The sequence below is a fragment of the Anomaloglossus baeobatrachus genome, chromosome 1 (genome assembly GCF_048569485.1).
Source record: "Anomaloglossus baeobatrachus isolate aAnoBae1 chromosome 1, aAnoBae1.hap1, whole genome shotgun sequence".
NCBI classification, from domain to species: domain Eukaryota; kingdom Metazoa; phylum Chordata; class Amphibia; order Anura; family Aromobatidae; genus Anomaloglossus; species Anomaloglossus baeobatrachus.
Window position 1 is genome coordinate 965,317,119 of NC_134353.1, and position 6,792 is coordinate 965,323,910.

The window sequence follows — 6,792 nt, forward strand, 5'->3', positions numbered from 1 at the left end:
TCAAGGATTGAATGCCTCAGCTTTTGGGTTCAAGACAAATGACCCAGACTTCAAACAAAGGCTAAAGAACATTGACATCCAGATCCTCCTGGAGACATGGGCCCGGGCAGAGGAGGAATCTCTCGCACCCATGGGATACAAGGAATTTTCTGTCTCCGCCCAGAAAAACAAGAACACCAAACACGGCCGCTGCTCAGGGGGCATACTAATATGGTACAAGGAGGAGATCCAAGAACATATCAAGGCAATAAAAAGAGGAGAAAGCCATATCTGGATGAGGATAAGTAGCTCCATCCTCACCTCTCAGCAGGACATCTACCTCTGCGCAACCTACATCCCTCCATCAGAATCCCCATACTTTAAGTTGGACATCTACGAGGAACTTCAGAGGGAGGTAGCCCAATTCCAGTCCAAAGGTAAGGTGCTCATCTGTGGAGACCTGAACGCCAGGACAGGTACAGAGAAGGACTACCTGTCACCTGACGGAAACACATACGTCCTGGGAGATGAGCCCTTCTACAGAGACTCAGTACAGACAACAACAGCTACGACAGAGTGGTGAATAAAAGCGGCAGAAAACTGCTGAACCTGTGCCGGAGCTTGGGGCTGTATATACTGAACGGGTGCACCAGGGGTGACTCAGATTTACACTAAACTCCCACACGGGCAGTAGTGTAGTGGATTATGCCATAACAGACATAGACCCAGCAAACATAAATGCCTTCATAGTCACCCCCGACACCCACATGTCAGACCACAACCAGACACTGCTGTACTTGAGATCCACGGACAAGTCACCCAGACAAAAGCCCCACTTGAGCGGTCTCCACAACTTGCCACCATCCTTCAAGTGGTCCAAACAGCCATTGAATACACCAACATGACCAACAGAACAGAGATTAAAGAGCTGCTTGTAAACTTTCACACAAAATCCTATACATCAAACCAGCAAGAAGTCAACCTGGCAGTAAACGACTTTAATAACATCCTATATACCATGGCAGAGCTAGCAGGCCTCAGAAGGACCAACTCCAAGAGACCTACTAATGAACAAGGCCAAAAATGGTTTGATAAAGAATGCAAGACACTGCGCAACTCCCTAAGGATAGCCTCAAATCAAAAACACAGAGACCCGGACAACAAGGAGCTAAGAGTGGTCTATGACACCCTACAGAGGCAATACAAGCGAACCCTCAAGGAGAAAAAACAAAAGCACATCTCCCACAAACTGCAGCAGCTCGAAGACTCCCTCCAGGACAACTCATTCTGGGAGACATGGAGCCATATCGGTACAAGTCCCAAGCAAAGCACCCTCCACATTCAAAATGGCAACATCTGGCACAGCTACTTCAAGGGCCTCTACAAGAATATCCCAGAAGACGACCTAACCCCAGAACAGGAGCATATAATGACTAAACTGAGGGACATGGAGGAGACAATCAAGGACTTTCAAAATCCTCTGGACATACCAATCAGTGTGCTGGAAATAAAAGACAGAATCAAACTGCTAAAATGCAAGAAGGCCGCAAGCAGTGACGGCACCTGCCAGAGATGATCAAATACAGTTCCCCAGAAATACATGCAGCACTGGCAAAACTATTCACCCACGTCCTGAGTGCCGGCTACTTCCCTCAAAGCTGGAATCAAGGTCTCATAACGCCCATCTACAAGAATGGAGACCGGTATGACCCAGTAAACTACAGAGGGATCTGTGTCAACAGCATTCTGGGAAAACTGTTTAACAGCATCATTAATAAAAGGATTATCGCCTTCCTCACCCAGGGTGACGTCCTCAGCAGAAGCCAAGCTGGGTTCATGCCAAACCACCGCACCACGGACCACATTTACACCCTGCAAAGCCTCATCAAAACCCACGTCCACGGCAAAAAACAGGGGAAAATATTTGCATGTTTCGTGGACTTCAAAAAGGCATTTGACTCAGTTTGACATCCAGGCCTGTTCCTGAAACTTCTGGAGAGTGGAATAGGTGGCAGAACCTACGACGTGATCAAGAGCTCATACACTGAGAACCGGTGCAGCGTGATGTGAACGGAAAGAGGACGGCTTTCTTCCGACAGGGCCGTGGGGTCAGACAGGGCTGCAGCCTGAGCCCAACTCTATTCAACATCTATATAAATGGACTAGCAGCAGCTCTAGAGTCCTCCCCCACTCCAGGCCTCAGTCTGCATGACCGAGAGGTGAAGTTCCTGCTGTACGCAGATGACCTCCTGCTACTCTCCCCAACTGAAAGAGGCCTCCAAGATAGCCTGGCAGTACTGGAAACATTCAGCACCACATGGGCGCTTCCCATCAACCAAAAGAAGACCAAAGTCATGGTGTTTCAGAAGAGGAACCAGAACAAAATAAACACTCCCTCCTTCACATTAAATGGCTCCACGCTGGAGAAAACCAGCAGCTATACCTACCTCGGTCTGGAGCTAAGCAATAACGGGAGCCTCAAGCAAGCAGCAGAAGCCCTGAAAGGAAAAGCGTGCAGAACCTTCTACGCCATCAGAAGACAACTGTACCACCTCAAACCACCTGTGAGAGTCTGGCTCAAGATATTTGACAGCGTCATCACCCCTATACTGCTGTATGGCAGCGAGGTATGGGGCCCAGTGACCTACCCAGACCACACAAAGTGGGATTCCAGCACAACTGAAGTCTTCCACATGGAGTTCTGTAAATATCTCCTCCAAGTCCATCGCAGCACCTCAAACATAGCCTGTCGGGCAGAGCTGGGCCGATTCCCTTTATGGCTCAGTATACACAAGAGGGCGCTATCACACCAGGCGCACATACAGAACACAAACCCCAGCTCCTACCATCATAAAGCCCTGCTGAGCCGGAGCCCAGAGCAAGCCAAGAACTGCGGCAGCCAAAGTCAGCAACACACCCTGACAAAAGCCCAAATAAAAGATCTGAGCGCTGCAAGATGCAATACATAGAGGTCTGGAAGAGTGAATTAGAGAACTCCCAGAAACTCACCATCTACCGGTCACTGCAAAGGGACTGCACTCTGGCCCCATATCTGGAAAGGCTACGCCACCCCAAAGACAGGCAGACCCTGAGCCTGTACAGACTGAGTGCCCACAGCCTTGAGGTGGAAACAGGGCGGCACCGACAGACATACAAGCCGCGGGAGAACAGACTGTGCCAGCACTGCCAGCAGGGGGCTCTGGAGGACGAGACGCATTTCCTACTGCACTGTGACAAATACTCAGCAGTGAGGGCCTCCCACTTCCAGAAATTTACCACCCATACCCCGGGCTTTCCATCCATGGACGAGGACATGAAACTCCGCTTCCTACTGGGGGAAGAGGAATCAATGGTGGAGATCGCCGCCCAATATGTCACCACATGTCATAAGCTGAGGGGAACCTAAGACCTCTAAATGGACTTTCAGAGCCCAAATTGTGCCCCCAACTCCCCATAACCCTGATCCCCTCCAACCACACTTACTGTATATTTCCTGCTTTGGCAACACTAATTGTATTTTGGTCCTGCCAATAAAGCATATTTGAATTTGATAGAGATAGATAGCTATATATATATATATAGATATTATATAGGAGTTAGAGGAATTTCCATGCAACAGGTGCTGTGCAGGGCTTCAATCCTCCTACATATAGCTTGTCAATAGTTCTAATGTTAGTTTAGAATTTTTTCAAAAGGAATGTGTTCTAAAACTGGAGCCAGCACAGCCAATCATGAGGGAGAGTAAGCTGCGGGCGGTCCTTTGTGTTGGGCAAGTCTGGATTTGTCCCTTGCTGCTTCATTTCTGCAGAGATCAGAGTTGGAGGCAAATCAAAGGAATGGTAAGTACAGAAATCTTTAAATATATTAGTGCCCTAAATAAATGTACATTACAAGGAAAGCTGCAGAGAGCCCAGAGACACTTGTGTCTGAGTAACAGAGTTAAAAAAGAAAGGGCTCCTGTATTGAAATATAACCCCCATCATCCTCACACTGCTCACCTTATCTGCAAGTGTCAGCATTAAGTTATAACCACCATCATCATTCTGCCTAACAATTTTTATTTCTGGTTTTATTTTCTGTTATTTTCTGTTAACGGGATTAGCATAGGAACCCTTAGTTGTTGTGTTTTTTTTTCTTTAGTGTAGAATGTGTGACTCTACATTTTGCACAGGGGGTGATTGCAACCACACACATTATAAAGTTATATTATTTTAGCGCTTCAGGAGAAACTGACATATATTCCTGGCAAATGGCACATATATATTCCTATAATAGCATTGTTTATTCTGGGTCTGCAAAATGCCCCCTGCTGTATAAATAAGTCTGGAATGGATATCGATGCTCCTTGCATACTGGCTTTCAGTGATGTGTGCTGGTGTGCAATGAAACGGCAATTATTTAATTTTCTTTTTTTTTTCTCTAGGATTCTGATATGTCATTGACCCCGCCAGATGAGGCTATGCCAGTGAGCCAAAAAAGAGGTAGGAGTTTGAGCCTGAGGTTGTGATGTAACATAAATTATTCACTGACATTTTGATATGTATAAATTTCAGCTGCTTCCAGCATGGAGGAGCCCAAGCCGGAGGCCACGCCGGAGCCGACAAAAAAGGCCAAGCCCGAGCCTGAGCCAAAGGCCGAACCTGAGAATGAAACTTTTATACTAAGAGTAAGGTCCGGCTCTTCTATCTATGCACAAATTCCTAATTCTCCTCCTCCTTTCTGTTTCATATAACTTGTACTGAACTGCATCAGTATTTATGGCTAGAACAGCTTGTCCCCCTGCCATAGAGATAGTTCTGTTTCATATAACTTGTTCCTTTTTTTTTTTTTTTTTTTTTTTTTTTACTGCACTATTCTAAGTCCTGTTGTGTATAAATACGTGACTCTTCAGATTTTGTGTTATACCATGCCTGATGAAGAGACCTGAGTAGTCTCGAAAGCTTGCAATTATTACCATCTTTTCAGTTAGCCATTAAAAGGTATCAACCACTGAGGACTCTCTGTTCTTTTAAACAATTTTTTTTATCTCTACTGGCTAACACGGTACAAAGATATATTTTACTTGTATCATAATTCTCCTCCATACACTTAATCACACATCTCTTTCTGTAGGTACGAGGCCGAAAAAGGTGGAAAATTTTCCATCATTTAAATGACACCATGGAGGCCCAAGATAAAATACTAGAGTAAGTATGCACAAAGCTACAGTCAGAATAATTGTACATGGGATCATTGTAAGGCTGTCACCCTCCTGACAAATCCTCCCGTGCAGATGGGGTAATTGTGGCTGTAATTACACAGTGATGAGTAACAAGTGTGAATTGTGACCTCTGGAGCTCCCGTTACTGGGTTGTGTAAAGACATTTTATACTATTCTGCTCTGGGCAACATTTTTTAATTTTATTTTTTTTCTCTCCACAGAATGAAAACTACAAAATGAAATGGTTTTATCTTTTCAATAAAAAAAATGTTATAGTTTGACATGTGTTTGTTTTTTTTCTCTTTTTTAATGTACAAGATATGCACATATAAAAATTTGGGTGCACCAATGCTCTACCTATAAATTGGTATAATATACTAGATTTCTCATATATGTATATATCTATGTCTACAGACGTCAATAATCAGTTTCCCACCACCATAACGGTATCTTGGAGGGAGAAGGTAGTGAATGTACGGAGGAGGGAACCCGAGAAGATCCCCATTCTTAAGTTTAGTCAGGGATTCTTTTAGAATGAAAAAATCTAGCAAAGCCATGGACGACCTACTCAGCGACCTCAAGATGCCAACTTCGGAATCCATAAATAGAGTTCTAGCTGGGGTCCAATCGTTGGTGATAGATGAGAAAGACTGCGGAACCGTCTTCTAAGCGCCAAGTTAAGTGAAGATGAAGTCTTCACACATCTGCAATATTGTGAAAGATTTCACGAACAAAAACGGACTAGCAGTAGCAACTTGCAAGTTTTTAGACAAATAACCTGCATCTACGGAGCAATTATTGGAGATTTGATCCCCAAAAGTCAAGTGATACTCCCGTGGGAACATCTTTCCAATATCCAAATCACCGATGATTCTGTCTGGCTTTCCCACATCATCATCACCAGCCCCACCTCCAGCAAAACCTCTCTTGACTCGGGTTGCCTAGCATCAATCTGGTACAAAGAATGGATAGAAAGAAAAAGTCCATGCTATTCTTCAACGGGCTATCTGGTGGATTGACTTGCCCAATAGGTGTGTGGAACATCACAGCAGCGGAGAACGGAGAGACATCTATGCTATCTTGCTTTCAGCGGTTGGCCAGTTCCTCAATTTAGATCAAAAGTTCGTGACAGAATTGGTACCTCATCTCATCAGTAACGGCACCTTGAATTGCTTTAAACCAACGAATATCGGGAGTTATTTAGGTGGGAAGGAACCTGTGTTCCAAGGTTTTGTAAAAGAACCAATCTGGAACACCTTGGATATGAACCAAAACAGGCCTTGCCTAGTTTACTTTGACGCATATAATCCCCCTCTTTGGATATATGCAAAAGGAAGGAATTCCAGGATCAGTCAACAAGACACACCCACCCTACCTACCGTCCAAGATCAAGATGATGACTCCATACACCTGGGTCAACATAGACAATGAAGCAGAAGGAAGCTGGAACGCAGGCAGCACCCCGCCCAAATCAAACAGGGAAGAAAATCACCCTGTTATCGTTGCACTCCACAAAAAGATAGAAGCTTTAACTCAAAGGATGGACACCTTGTCAGGATTTGTAGATAGACTTCTTTACTCCGAAAGAGAAAAGATGGACATCATAACATCCC

The 6,792-nt window shown here is 44.9% G+C and overlaps 1 long non-coding RNA gene across 1 annotated transcript; it reads left to right on the forward strand.

Moving 5' to 3' along the window:
• Positions 1 to 3,699: 3,699 nt before the first annotated feature.
• Positions 3,700 to 4,564, forward strand: LOC142302870 (uncharacterized). The gene is made up of 3 exons (XR_012752977.1): positions 3,700 to 3,818; positions 4,403 to 4,460; positions 4,533 to 4,564. It is a non-coding gene; the product is annotated as an uncharacterized LOC142302870 (long non-coding RNA).
• The last annotated feature ends 2,228 nt before the right edge of the window (positions 4,565 to 6,792 follow it).